The 14883-nt window shown below is 46.4% G+C and overlaps 1 long non-coding RNA gene across 1 annotated transcript in view; it reads left to right on the top strand.

Moving 5' to 3' along the window:
• The window catches only part of LOC113623881 (uncharacterized), a 14376-nt gene extending 3871 nt beyond the window's left edge, over window positions 1–10505 (top strand). The window contains exons 2-3 of the long non-coding RNA XR_003434106.1: window positions 6351–6580; window positions 8758–10505. This is a non-coding gene — a long non-coding RNA (uncharacterized LOC113623881). The remainder of the gene's footprint in view (window positions 1–6350; window positions 6581–8757) is intronic.
• The last annotated feature ends 4378 nt before the right edge of the window (window positions 10506–14883 follow it).

The raw sequence follows: 14883 nt of genomic DNA, 5'->3' as shown, positions 1-14883 counted from the left end.
CACACACACACACACACACACACACACACACACACACACACACACACCACACAGCTGGCATGGAACTCCCTCTCAAACATACTGACTTCAAAGCCTGACCTCCTGAGCCTCACATCTGCAGTGACCAATAAGAAGGAAAGGGGGGGCCAGAGCAGAGGCCGGAGCTCTGTGGCTGGTTCCATTGTTCTACTTTTTAGGAGTAATGTAGGTTTCCAGAAAAGCAAGCACAGGGATGAGGCAGTTACATCAGTGTTTCTCAAACTTCAGCATGTATTAGAACTAACTGCAGGGTGTGTGAAAACACAGAGTGCTGGCATCTTGCACAGGGTTTCTGAGTCAGCAGGTCTGGGATGGGGCCCAAGAATTTGCATTTCTAACAAGTTCCCAGGCAGTGCTGAGGCTGATGGTCCAAGGACCATACTGTGAAAAACACTGTTGAATTTCTTCTGATCCTCAGTGTCATCTCATGAGCTTGGCATTTTCTCCATTTTATAGTGGAGAAAACCAAGATCAGAGAACATGGCTGACTCACCCAATATCATACCGCTGGAGCTGGGTCTTGAATCAAGTTGGTCTGACACCGAAGCCTATGTTTTCTCTACCTCACCATGTGACATGAGGTGTGGGCAGTTATTCTCTGCCAGGCACAGAGCTACGGGCCAGAGGCATAAGGAAGGTTAGGGCTCTGTCGTGGGCTGGAGTGTGCAGGTGGAGAAGATGTGAGGGAGACTTCCCTGGAGAAGTTCACCAAGTGCCCTACCTGCCCTGCCACTGACACTGCCTTCATTAGCTCTCCAGTTCGTGCTCCCTGTAAGGCCCCATCAGCCTCCACAAGCTCACTGCCCGCAAAGCTTCAGTCACCTTAAGTTCTTGTCCACCCCCAAAAGTGACATGCTTTCTCCAGCTTGCTGTGCTGTGTTCAGGTTTCCATCCGACTGGGATGCCTACCCCCTTCTTGTCCTGGAAGACTTGGCAGCCCTGACCACCATCCCTCAGTCCCACCACTGTGGGTTATGTGCTCCTCCTGTACCTTCCCGAGAATACCTGGCTTACCTCTTTCATAGCACTTGTGTACATTGTTGGGTAATTATATATTTACCAATCTATTTCTCCTTCTACACTAAATTTCTAGTCTAAACCAACTTTTATCTCTAAGTCCTCAGGGGCTATTACAGTATATGGTACAGAGTGGTGGGGCAGTGGTCCCAAAACTTAGCTACACATTAGAATCACCTGAGGATCTTTTTAAACTTCTGAAGCCCAGGCCACACTCCAGGCCAATTAAATCACAGTCTCTGAAGATGAGATAGGATATCAGCATTTTTTTCAACTCTCCCCAGGTGATTCCAATGTGCAGACAAGCTTAGGAAGCACTGAAGTAGAGTTTCAGGATGCAGGATGGATGGATGGATGGATGGATGGATGGATGAATGGGTGGATAATCAAGCTGAAGTTTGAATAGGAGAGTACCAGGCAGAGAGAGGTAGAAGATTTTCAATAAAAAGTAACAGCATAAGCAAAAGTTCAGGAATTTGAATTTTATGCCATAGGTAGATGGAAATCATTGCAAGATTATGAGTGGAAGAGTGAAACAAACAGATATGTTTTTTAGGCCAGTTGGCAACTGTGAGATCTTATTGGAGTAGAGGAGGCAGGAAAAAAGTGAGTTTTCTGCTTCACCCTCCTTCTAGAGACTGGCCTCTCGGAGGCTGCTGAACTTTCCAGAGAGGCAGCCCAAGTGAAGCTTGATTGTGGGAGCACTCGTGGCTACTGGGGCGGGGGTGGCGGCTTGTCATCTCCAGCTGCTGTGAAACTAGGACTCAAATCCAGGTTTTTCTGCCTCTGAGTCTCATAACTCTTTATACTTCAAATTATCAGCCCCTCCAGGTGGCTTCTGACTCCATAACCTGCTGTGAAAGTAAAACTTGACAAACTCAAATGCAAAAGCAAGCAGACATTAGATCATCAGCGGCCACTAATAAAGCTGAACCTGCCAGTTAAACAATTAGCTCTGGAGATCAAACTGCAAAGAAAAGCAATGATGAAGCCATCAATTATACTCTCCAGTTTTATCTTCTAGTTAATCGATCCATCCATCAGCTCTCTGATACTCTAGTGGTTATCCTCTGCATTGGGTTTCCCTGGGTCCCCAGGAGGCTGCCCACCCTGCTGTACCCCATTTTACCTGAAACCAGGTTGTCCTCTGGCCAGTGTCTTTCCTTCTCCCCATTCCCCAGACTAGTGATGGAGGTGGGGAGGAATGTGTGAACTGGAGTCGAAGGACTTCACACACTTGGTCTTCTGCTTTCCCCGCCACACGTCGAGAAGGTCCCAAGCATTCACCTGGGAGGACTAATCAGGCCCCATGCACCTGGTCTGTTTTTTATCGTTTTTCCCTGTTCTTCCCCTCCTCATAAAATTTTCTCTCTCCCTTCTCCTTTTTTGTTTATTATTCCTCCCATCCCCTTTCCTTTTCCCCTGCCACCACCCTCTTAAGCTTATGACCACTTCTCTCCCATTTGTCTACCTGTTAGCTTCCTACCCGAGGGATACCACACTCAGATTTTGCCCTGGGCAGGAGCACCTAGCCCAGGAGGAAAGTAAGGACTGAGCTTGCTAAGCCCAGCGCCTGCAGAACTACAGCCTCCCAGAGGGTGTGTCTTCTGATAGATACAAAGGCACTGGATGGGCTGGCTACCTCAAAGTTCTTTGTATTCTTTCTGTATCTTTCTCCTCTGTTCTGGAGCAATGCAGTGGGGTGGACAGAGCATGGGCTCTGGTGTCACCTCTGTTCAAATCCTGGCTCTGCCGTTGACTGGTTCTGTAAACTTGACTATGTTATTTGACCTCTCTGAGCTTCAGTTTCCTCATCTGTGCCCACCTCCTTGGTTGTTAGCTCTAAATGCCTAGAAAGGCATTCAGCATAGTGAACACAGAACAAAGTCTTAAATGTTGACTCAACCACTTATCAGCCATGTGACCTCACTATCTAACCTCCCTAAGTCCCAATTTCCTAACCTCTTCCATGGGTGATAACAGGACCAAACTGGTAGGGTTGTGAAGATAAACGAGATAACTCAGGGAAAGTACTGAGCACCTGGACACATCAACATGCAATAATTGCAAATTGTATGCTCTGTTTGATGTTATATATTATTCACACACTACCTAGCACATGGTAGGTGCTTGCTGTAGCCAGCCTCCAAGATGGCACCAGGGATCCTCACCTTCTGGAATTCATATCCTCGTGTAGTTTACTCCCACACTGAATCACAGCTAGTTTGTGTGAATATCGTGCAAATGACAGTGTGTGACTTCCAGGGCCAAGTGGTAAAAACCATCTGAGCTTCCACTTCACCGTCTTGAATCACTTGCTCCAGGGGATGTCAGTCTCCAATGCCATGAGATCGGGCAAGCAGCTGTGGAGAGGCCCCCATGGAAAGGCCCTGAGGCCCCTTGCGAACAGCCAGCACAAACTTGCCAGCCATTTTAATGCACCACCTCTGAAGTGAGTCCCTGAGATGGCTGCAGGCCTGGCTGATGTCTCATGGCCACGTGATGGGAGACCTGGAGCCAGAACTGCCCAGCCACACCAAATTCCTGACCCATACAAACAGTATTGTTTTTTTAAGCCACTCATTTTTTCTGCAGCAATAGTTACCTAATATAGTGCTTTTAAAAATAAGTCTCCTCTCCCAAGTGAGAAACAACAGGTTGGCATGTCCGTCTGCAAAGCCACGCAGTCTAGCATATGACCAGCAGGGAGCGCCATTGGACCATTTTCTTAGCTGGCATTTTTTTTCCCTCAAGCAGTGGGCGCACCTGGGTCTGGCAAGAGGAAATGCCAGACCTCCCAGGAAATAGGCCAGCCACTTCAGGCCCCTGCTCCCCGTGGACAGAGATGATGGCAGTCCCTGGGGAACAACCAGGCCCAAGAATCGGCTCAGAGTAGATCCCTTGCCCGTGTAGCTAGGAAGCCCAGAGAATGGCTCAGAACCCTGCTTCTCCCGCTTCACAGCTTTAAAGCAAGTTCTGGGCAGGCTTGAATACAACTCCCCAGTGGCCAGAGAAGCTCCCATTCTTGGGCTTGAGCAAAGACCCTGATCACGGGTGCTGTGGCCATGAGGCACCACTGGGGGAGGGTTTGTATGTCTTGTCCAAATGACTCATTCGCCCCTGAGAAGAAAGGGCCAAAGAGAGCCTAGCCCGAGTGACAGGACTTGCTCCCTCTGCTGTGCTGGTGCACCGGAGCCCCCCACCCTGCCAGTGAGCACACCTCATGGTCAGCCTATGAGAAAGTCCTGCTGCAGGAGGGCAGTTGACACTGTCCTTCTTGTGCCCAAGGTTTTGGGACCCCTCATCACATATTTGCAGACCCAGGCCCAGCCTCAAGGAGTGCAGGCCTGTCAGCTGGGTCTGCCCCAGCCGTAGAAGAGTTGGAAACCAGGGACCAGCTAGCCAGCCAGCCAGCCTGAGAGAGGGCCCGCAAGCTGAAGACAGCTGGGGTCAGAGTGCAGCACCCTAGTTCCTGCTGGGAGGTGAGAGATGGGTCGGACAGCTAAGCACCCCTCCTTGCTCTCCTCATCCTTCAGAAAGAACAGAGAGCCCTGATGGCCCTCATCTCCTCTGAGGCTGAGACTCGGGGTATCAAAGGCCTTCCTGGTTCTTCTGCTACATCTTCCTCGCCCTGGAGAGGCAGAGCTTTGTGGGGGAGGGTAGAAAGGGCTAGAACATATCCTGGATGCTTTGCCTCATTCCTTGTTGGTGATGGGGTCAAGGTAGGGGCTGGGGGTGAGAGGGTGAAGATTAATGTACCAGGAGTTGACTGATGCCTGATACCTACTCCCCCTGCCCTTAGAACTGGGTAGGAGGCAGAACCACGTGGGCTCCAGGGGGCTTGTGAAAATGTCAGGAAGGCACCTTTTTTCTTCTGATGTAGTGTGCTTAAGCATTTACACATTGAGCTACATACATATAAGTAATATTATACATTGCTTTTATTTCTCCTTTTTATTGCAGGGTGTTATTTTTCTTTGAAATTATGCACATAGATAGGTGTTAATAATTATGAGCTTCAACACTGTAAAGGGGCACATGATGGTTAGTTTTACGTGTCAACTTGACAGGGCTAAGGGATGCCTAGATAGCTGGTTTCTGGTTGTGTCCGTGAGGGTGTTTCTGGAAGAGATTAGCATTTGAATCAGTAGACCAGTAGTAGACTGAGTAAAGAAGATCCTTCGCCGGTGTGGGTGGGCATCATCCAATCCTTTTCGGGCCTGAATAGAACAAAAAAGGCGAAGGAAGGGCAATTCCCTTTCTCTCCTTGAGCTGGGACATCCATCTTCTGTCCTCAGACATCAGAGCTCCTGGTTCTCAGGCCTTTAGACTTGGACTGAATGATACCACCAGCTGCCCTGGCTCTCCAGCTTGCAGATGGCATATCTCAGCCTCCATAATCACATGATCCAATTCCCATAACAAATCTCCTCTTGTATATCTACATATATCCTATTGATTCTGTTTCTCTGGAGAACCTTGACTAATACAAAGCATTAAAATGGTTATAAAAGAGAGGCATTGGGTTTGATTGTGTTGAGAAGCACTGCTGTAGAGGGATTGATTATTGCCTCAGCTCGTCCCTTGACAATTCAGTTCTATAAGAGGCACTCATTTCTTAGGCTCCAGAATTATGCTATCAATTAGCCTTATGCAGCTCTGATTAGAAAAGGTAGAGATAGTACTTTAACCTTTAGCCAGATACACATTTTGAGCCTATCCTTGTATCAGCCCCATTGTCAAGACACTGTGATAGCTATTCCTTATTAGGTGTCTAATAGGTTTAGGTGCCTTCATTCTGCAGGTGAAATAGCTACAGCTCAGAGAGGTGAAACAACTTGCCCTAGGAAGCTCAGCTAGCAAGTAATGGAGGAGATCATCCTGCTTGATCTGAAGGCTGTGTTTATCACACCAAGCCCTGGTGCTTCTTAGAACAAACTTGCACTTGACAGGTGCTATAGGTTGCATATTTGTACCCCTCCAAAATTCGTATATGAAACCTAATTCCCAATATGATGGTATTAGGAGGTAAGGCCTTTGGGATGAGCATAGGTCATGAGGGTGGAGTCCACGTGAATGGGATTAGTGCCTTATAAAAGAGATCCCAGAGAGCTCCTTTGCCCCTTCCACCTTGTGAGGACACAGCAAGAAGACAGCCATCTATGAGCCAGAAGCAGGCTCTCGCCAGACCCCAGACCTGCCGGCCCCTTGATCTTGGACTTTCCAGCTTCCAGAAGTGTGAGAAATAAAATTTTATTGTTTAAGCTACCCACTCTGTGGTATTCTTGTTATAGGAGCCCAAATGGACTAAGAAGACACCAGGTTCCAACTTGTTTGGGGAAGCCCCCAGTTGACAAGAAGTGTGGTTCCATAGTTATTGTCACAAACCATCCCAAAGCTGATCTTCTCCATCCTGGATGTTGCACTGGGACCCTCACCCTCGCCAGATCTCAGTCCCAGCAGTGAGAGAAACTCCAGTCCCTGCGAAGATCTGTGGTTAGATGACTGAACCCGCTCTTGCCCAGTGAGTTGCTTTCCCTCTCTAGATATGCCACATTGTTATTGTCAAAGAGCATATGTTGTAATATTTGATAGAGTTAATCATGTTCATTCCTTTCGTTTTCAGAATTTTCCTGTTGCACAGCAGGCACTCAATAAATCAAAAAAATTATTTTATATTTAAGTATAGTTGATTTACAATGTGTTAATTTCAAGTGTACAGCAAAGTGATTCAGTTACACATATACATATTGTATACCTATTCTTTTTCAGATTATTTTCCTCTGTAGGTTATTACAGAGTATTGAGAAGAATTCCCTGTGCTATATAGTAGGTCCTTATTAGTTATCTATTTTATATATAGTAGTGTGTATATGTTAATCCCAACCTCCTAATTTATCCCTCCCCCGCACCTTTCCCCTTTGATAACCGTAAGTTTGTTTTCTAAGTCTGTGAGTGTGTTTCTGTTTTGTAAGTAAGTTCATTTGTAACACTTTTTAGATTCCATATATAAGCAATATCATATGATATTTGTCTTCCTCTGACTTCACTTAGTATGATAATCTCTAGGCCCATCCATGTTGCTGCAAATGGTACTATTTCATTCCTTTTTTATGGCTGAGTAATATTCCATTGTATATATGTACCACATCTTCTGTCAGTGGACATTTAGGTTGCTTCCATGTCTTGGCCATTGTAAATAGTGCTACAGTGAGCATAGGGGTGCATGTCTCTTTTCGAATTATGGTCTTCTCTGGATATATGCCCAGGAGTGGGATTGCTGGATCATATGGTAGTTCTATTTTCACTTTTTTAAGGAACCTCCATACTGTTCTCCATAGTGGCTGTACCAGTTTACATTCCCACCAACAGTGTAGAAGGGTTCCCTTTTCTCCACACACTCTCCAGCGTTTATTGTTTATAGACTTTTTTTTCCCCCTTTTTTTTGCGGTACACGGGTCTCTCACCGCTGCGGCCTCTCCTGTCGCAGAGCACAGGCTCCGGACGTGCAGGCTCAGTGGCCATGGCTCACGGGCCCAGCCGCTCCGCGGCATGTGGGATCCTCCTGGACCGGGGCACAAACCCACGTCCCCTTCATCGGCATCTCAACCACTGTGCCACCAGGGAAGCCCTGTTTATAGACTTTTTGTTGATGGCCATTCTGACCAGTGTGAGGTGATAACTCATTGTAGTTTTTTTTTTTAATAAATATATATATATTTATTTATTTTTGGCTGTGTTGGGTCTTCATTGCTGTGCACAGGCTTTCTCTCGTTGCGGCGAGTGAAGGCTACTCTTCGTTGCAGTGCGAGGGTTTCTCATTGCAGTGGCTTCTCTTGTTGCGGAACACGGGTTCTAGGCATGTGGGCTTCAGTAGTTGTGGCACTTGGGCTCAGTAGTTGTGGCTTGTGGGCTCTAGAGCACAGGCTCAGTAGTTGTGGCACACGGGCTTAGTTGCTCCGCGGCATGTGGGATCTTCTTGGATCAGGGCTCGAACCCGTGTCCCCTGCATTGGCAGGCGGATTCTTAACCACTGCGCCACCAAGGAAGTCCCTCATTGTAGTTTTGATTTGCATTTCTCTAATAATTAGCGATGTTGAGCATCTTTTCATGTGAATATATATTTTTTCAATTTATTTATTTTTGGGTGCATTGGGTCTTCATTGCTGCGTGCGGGCTTTCTCTAATTGCGGTGAGCAGGGGCTACTCTTCATTTTTGTGCGCAGGCTTCTCATTGAGGTGGCTTCTCTTGTTGCAGAGCACGGGCTCTAGGCACGCGGGCTTCAGTAGTTGTGGCTCACGGGGTCTAGAGCGCAGGCTCAGTAGTTGTGGTGCACAGGTTTAGTTGCTCCGCGGCATGTGGGATCTTCCCGGACCAGGGCTCGAACCCATGTCCCCTGCGTTGGCAGGCAGGTTCTTAACTACTGTGCCACCAGGGAAGCCCTAATGTGAATATTTTTATAGATGAATGCTTCAAGGGTGTTATGGTCTTGGTGGCATGATAAAACTGAATAGATAAAAACAAATGGTGATATAGGAATATATTCATTCAACAAATAATGACTGAGCACCTGCTACATGTAAGGTATTGTGCTGAGTGCTGTGGAAGATCCTAAAGTAAGTGAGCAACAGATACCCTCCCCGAGTACCAAATATAAAGTACTTTATAAAACAACCCTTGTCTTTATCTCCACTTTCAAGGCACACAGAATGAAGTAGAGACCTGCATCGACCAGCTGGACGAGGCATATAGAAACTGAAGCTCAATACAATTCTAGGTTGTTATTCAGGTAGAAATGCACAGCAGCATGCAAAATGGAGAGTGTTCTGAAACCATGGAGACATTGGGGTGCTTCCTTCTGTCCTATGGAAGAAAGTGGGGAGCTGTGAGAATCAGAGTGGTAGGCTTTGAGGAGAAGCTGGACACATGTTTTTAGGAAAATGACCCAAAAAGGAGCCCCCAAGATTATCCACGTGAGGTTGATGAATGCCTCCACCCCAGGGACACTCACCTTTCCAATCCCTAGTCTCGTCAGGTGCTCTTACCTGCAGTAGGGAAGAGCAAAGGCAATCAGCGGAGGCTCCATCAGCCCACGATGAAGAGGACCCCCAAAGAAAAATGTTTAGAAAACCATACGGGCCCCCTCTATGTGAACAGTCTGTCAGAAATGTCTGCCTCCTTACAAAGAAACAGACTAGTCCCAACGTATCTTAATAGCTTCATGAGCTTCTGCACAGTCAGGAAATTGATTTTCTGTTCTCTCCTGACTCCTTCTGGACAGTGGAACTCAGTTATCAAGCTTTACTTCCTGGTCTCCCAGTAACCCTATTTGGTGAAATTAGAGTTAGGAGTTTAATTCAATGTAGTACAAAGCCCATGAGATTGGCTTTATGGTTTCAAGACCTCTGCTAGGAAACAGAATCCTGCGATCTCTATTCCTCTTCCAAAAATTGACGGAAAGGTGGGGCGGGGCGGTGGAGTGGGCTGGGGGTCGGCACAGCTCTCCTGAGTTCTGTGCCCCCTGCACCCTGAACTGCTATGCTTTGAGCCCTTTCAGGGCTAGATATCTATCAGCCTATTCTGTGAAGCTTGACTGGCACCTATCTTCAAAAAAAAAAAAGAGGGACTCTTAGATTTCTTTTCCACGCTGTATAAAAATAAAGTGACGAACTGAGCCAAAACACAAATAGCTGACATTCTTCAGGCACCTCCCAAGTGGGATGCAGTTTACATGCGGCATTTAATATAATCCTACCCTCGGCCAGCTGCATGGGTACATGACCCACGTAGTTCACAGGGGCCCACTCTTAGGAGGGCCCCTGCACTTGGCTTACTGCTCTGCTGTTGCTGTCATCTTGAGATTCTTAATGTCTTCTGAGCAAGGAATTTTCGTTTTGCACTGTACCCTGCAAATTATATAACCAGTTCTATCCTCACTATAACTCTGTTGTTTCGTAGGTATTGTTGATCCTAGGGAAACCAATGTTCAGAGTGGGTTCAGAACCTCACCCAAGTTCATACAGATGGAAAATGGCAGAGCTGAGATTTGAAGCCAGGTCCCTGCTGCCAACCCCAAATCCATGCTCTGTTGATTCAGTGGTGCTGCCCTCCTGACTTGGTTGTCTAATTCAAGTCAGCCCATCTCTCTGAATTAGGATATTAATTCTGGACACTACAGGTTAAAGTGCATTAGCAGGTGGGTTTTTCCCCTTAATCATCAAGATAATTACTTTAGAACTCTAAATAGTTCTGAATGTGTAGTATTTATTTTCCGACAAAATGTTTTCCAGCTAAATCTGCCAAATTTTGTTTTTGAAACCTAGGCAATCTTTTTATCCTCATACACTTTTTTGTTTTGTTTTGTTTTGTTTTTGTTTTTGAGGTACGTGGGCCTCTCACTCTTGTGGCCTCTCCCGTTGCGGAGCACAGGCTCCGGACGCGCAGGCTCAGCGGCCATGGCTCACAGGCCCAGCCGCTCCACGGCATGTGGGATCTTCCCGGACCGGGGCACGAACCCATGTCCCCTGCATCGGCAGGCGGACTCTCAACCACTGCGCCACCAGGGAAGCCCTATCCTCATACACTTTTAAAATGGCATTACAGATGTCAACATGAAGAACACTTGCTCTATAACAAAATTACATTTCTTTCCAAGATGTAGTGATTTAATAATTAAAACAATATCCATGAAATATAAATACAAGGTATTCATAAATAAATTAAATTGGATTGTGGTTTCTAAGAGCCAATTATCATGTAAAATATCTCTGTTGGTTGAAATAATATGAGAGCAGAATATCAATTCTGACATTCTCTATAGGCCATTGTTATAAATTGCTAGAATGGTCTAATAGGTTATGGAGTTTTATTGAGGTTTGAGATGGTCCTTAAAGTATTCATTATGTGTTAGAAATTAGTTGTCTTGATTGATTTTAGTTATAATTCAATTATATGTTTACAGCATGGGAGAAGGAGGGGTGCTGTAGAACTGAGAAGAAAAGTCTGTTCTACTTATGAAATAATAGGAACTAAGACAGTGGCACCATGATTAAGAAGTTCAGACAAACCTAGATATGAATCCCAGTTTCACCACTTTCTAACTGTGTGACCTTGAACAATTTACATAAATTCTCAAATGTCTTCATCTATAGAAAAGGGTTGTAATGAGGAATAAATTAGATAACGCATAAAGCACAGAGCACAAAGCACTCAGCAAGCCCTAAAATAAATGCTAGTTCTTATGATTTCTGCTGCCACAAAGGGGGGATTGAAGGGTTTGGGAATACAGCCCTTTCCTACCTCAGTTATTTTGCATCAACTGAAATCTTAAGGGCCATAACAATTTCTACAGCAATAACTTGAAACATTAGTGGGATAACTCAGTGGTGTGTTGGTAGGTGGCAGGGAGAGTCAGGGAGCCCGGATTTCTAGTGCTTCCTGTTTCCATGGTGTAAATACTCCATCAAGCTACCAAAGCGTTGCTGCTGAACGTGGAGTTGGGAAGGGATGCATGCACTCACTTCTCAAGAACTGCTGTGACCTGGTTCCACGCCCACTGGGAAACCATGGGTTCCAGTTCTGGCTCTGCAGCAATCAAATTGCATGACCCTGGGCAATTCCCACCATCCCTGGGCCTCAGCTTCTTCATCTGTAGTAGTACCTATCTGGCATGCCTCATAGGGTGGATGTGACAATGAAATAAATAAAGGACATGAAAAACTATTGAACCTGTGAAACAGTGGAGAGTAAATTGGCAGTAGGGTTGATGCACAGGCTCCTGTAATTACAGAGGGAGCTTTGTCTGATTTTAAGGTCCCAAGACCGGCAATTCCTTTGTCTTTTGATCTGCTGCTCAGCTGGGCACTCGAGCTCCTGGTTTATTTACCTTAATCTTTCTTTTTTTCCTTCTCTCTGACCATTTAGCTTATAGTGGTTATCTGCACAATTAACATAATAAAGCAAGTTAGATAGGCTCTTTCAAGCCCTAGGGAACAAAGACTGGCTCCAGTTTCTTGAGGCCTAATGTGATCTGAGAAGGAGATTGTGAAACAGCAAAGCGTGCCCCACCCACCCTTGGAGCTCAGGAACAAGGGTTCCTTGTCCTGCAGGACCAATGGCTGTCCTGGTGACCTGATCACCTTGTTTTCCCCTTAGTTCCCGACTCTAGTCCCCTTAACAGTCAAGAAACTCTCTCAGACTTTCCTGGTGGCGCAGTGGTTAAGAATCCGCCTGCCAATGCGGGGGACATGGGTTCAAGCCCTGGTCTGTGAAGATTCCACATGACACAGAGCAGCTAAGCCAGTGCAGCACAACTACTGAGCCTGCGCTCTAGAGCCCACGGGCCACAACTACTGAAGCCTGCACGCCTAGAGCCCGTGCTCCACAACAACAGAAGCCACCACAATGAGAATCCTGTGCACTGCAACGAAGAGTAGCCCCCGCTTGCCCCAAGTAGAGAAAGCCCGTGGGCAGCAACGAAGACCCAATGCAGCCAAAAATAAATAAATAAATTTATAAAATAATATTTTTTTAAAAACCTCTCTCTCTGTTTTATCTACTCTTTATGGCCCATCACTGTGGCCGCTTCTACTTCAACTACAACGAAAAACAGTGAGTGTCGTGGTAGGAGCATGAGTCAGGCTGCGGGGCCCAGATCTCAGTGTCACTGGGGGCTTCCGTTGAGCTGGTTGTGTAACATTTCTGAGCTTCATTCTCTTTGAAACAGGAGGGAAGGGGGCAGGGCACAACCTTTAAAAGAATGACATAGCCTGAGGACATGACATAAACTGATTAGGCCCAAGATGGCAGACGGTTGACTTCTACTAGACCTTGAGCCTGAGTATACACTCACTGTAACACATCAGCAAGCTAAATGACACACCCACAGGTGCCATGACAGTTCCAAGGCTGACCATAAAGGTCAAAAATTAGGCGGTGGCCCAATTCCTGAAGTCCCGTCCCTTTGCAAAATAGCTAGAATACTCCTCCCACTCATTAGCCTATGAAATTACCCACCCCTATAAAAACTGACAACCCTATACCCTGGTGCTGCTCTCACCTTCTGAGATGGCCCACAGTCTGTCTGTGGAGTGTGTTTCTCTCTAAATAAATCCACTTCTTACCTATCACTCTGTCTTTCACTGAATTCTTTCTGTGACGAGCAATCAAGAACCCGAGCTTCATTAAGTCCTGAGACTATGTGTCTGATCTAAATTAAAAGACCATGGGTTCCTGGTGGCACAGTGGTTGGGAGTCCGCCTGCCGATGCAGGGGACACAGGTTCGTGCCCCGGTCTGGGAAGATCCCACATGCCGCGGAGTGGCTGGGTCTGTGAGCCATGGCCGCTGAGCCTGCGCATCCGGAGCCTGTGCTCCACAACGGGAGAGGCCACAGCAGTGAGAGGCCCATGTAAAGACCATGGGTTCAAGTCCCAATCTGGGATTTGGCTGGTTTCGAGTCCCGGCGCATGGGTTCAATTCCCAATCTGAGTTGCACAGTTTCATCTTCATCTGCAGAATGGCGATCATAGCGCCTACCTCATAGGGCTAGTATGACATTGAAAGAGTCAGAACATGTAAAGCGTTTAGAGGAGTGTCTGGCGCATCAGTCCTTGCTGACAGACTTCCTGCTTCTACACCATCTACCTGTGGTCTCCCCATCAAGCCTGGGCTCTGATTAGGTCTCTTTGCCACAGTCCAGTGTAGTGTTTCTTATGGATGGAGAGCTCTCACAGGCCTTCTCTCTTGTCTGCCTAAATGTGGCTGCCATTGGCTACGAAGCACTTTCACAAGACACAAAACAGGGCACATTGCTGGTGAGGAGCCTCCCGTCATCTGAGGGGGGCTGTGGCTGTGCAGACACCCTGAGTCTCTTGGCTTCTCTCCTATACAGCAAGCAGGCCTTTCTGAACATCTAAGAGGAAGAGACATCACCCATAAGCATATTCAAGAAGACGTATTCTGTGGCTGGGTAAAAGAAGGTCCTGAGGATTATAATCAGAAGAAAATACAAGGAAGTTTGGTTACTTTTTCATCAGTGGATCTTTCAGAGGTTTGTCCTTGATTTGAATATTTAGTCTTCAAAGGCTGTGCTGGTTGTCAACCTTTTCTGGCTCCAACACCCTGAGTGGCCCACTCCTATCGGTAACAACCTCTAAGGCTGCCAGTGAATCTCAGGCTGGGGTATAATAATCTCCAAGGGCTTGGTTAGCTTGATAAGAAACAGTCAGTTTCTTCATTTTCCTCAGAGGGAAAGCATTTAAGAGTGTGTTTCCAAGGTTCAGCTGCTCGTTTAATAACAATAATAATTACCTTAATGTTCTTCAATAGGGGATTAGTTAAACAAATTATGGTACATCCATGGTACATGATGCAGCCATTAAATTAAATGAAGTAGAACAATACACTGTATTTCATTAATGGTTACACAGCTCTAAAACTGTACCATGTGGGTGGCTTTGTGAGTGTTACAACTTGCGGGTGGAGATTGCTGTTAAGAATTTTGGAATTAAGGAGCAGGCCAGCTGCATCTTAAATTAAAATCAGATCCCTGGATGTGAGCCGAAATTGCATTTGTATCCTGGCCTCCTGAAAGGGGGAGAGAGAGAAGAACCCGGCATGAACAAGTTTCCTGGAACACCACTGGAAAGCAAAAGGGACGTTGTAAAGATGAGGATGAGACTGGAATTACAATTTCTAGGAGACAGCATGGTTCAGAACTGGCTGTTCCAAGTGGAGAACGACTGTGTGAGTCACTAAATGGAGGAAATCTCTGAGACTCCCTTGCGGAATCGGAATTGGCTGGTCAGGCTAGTTCAGGGCCAGCAA

This window comes from Aethalodelphis obliquidens, unplaced genomic scaffold, assembly GCF_003676395.1.
Source record: "Aethalodelphis obliquidens isolate GAN/ISIS:26980383/991018 unplaced genomic scaffold, ASM367639v1 scaffold12, whole genome shotgun sequence".
Classification (NCBI taxonomy): Eukaryota; Metazoa; Chordata; class Mammalia; order Artiodactyla; family Delphinidae; genus Aethalodelphis; species Aethalodelphis obliquidens.
This window is presented reverse-complemented; position numbering and strand designations above follow the sequence as displayed.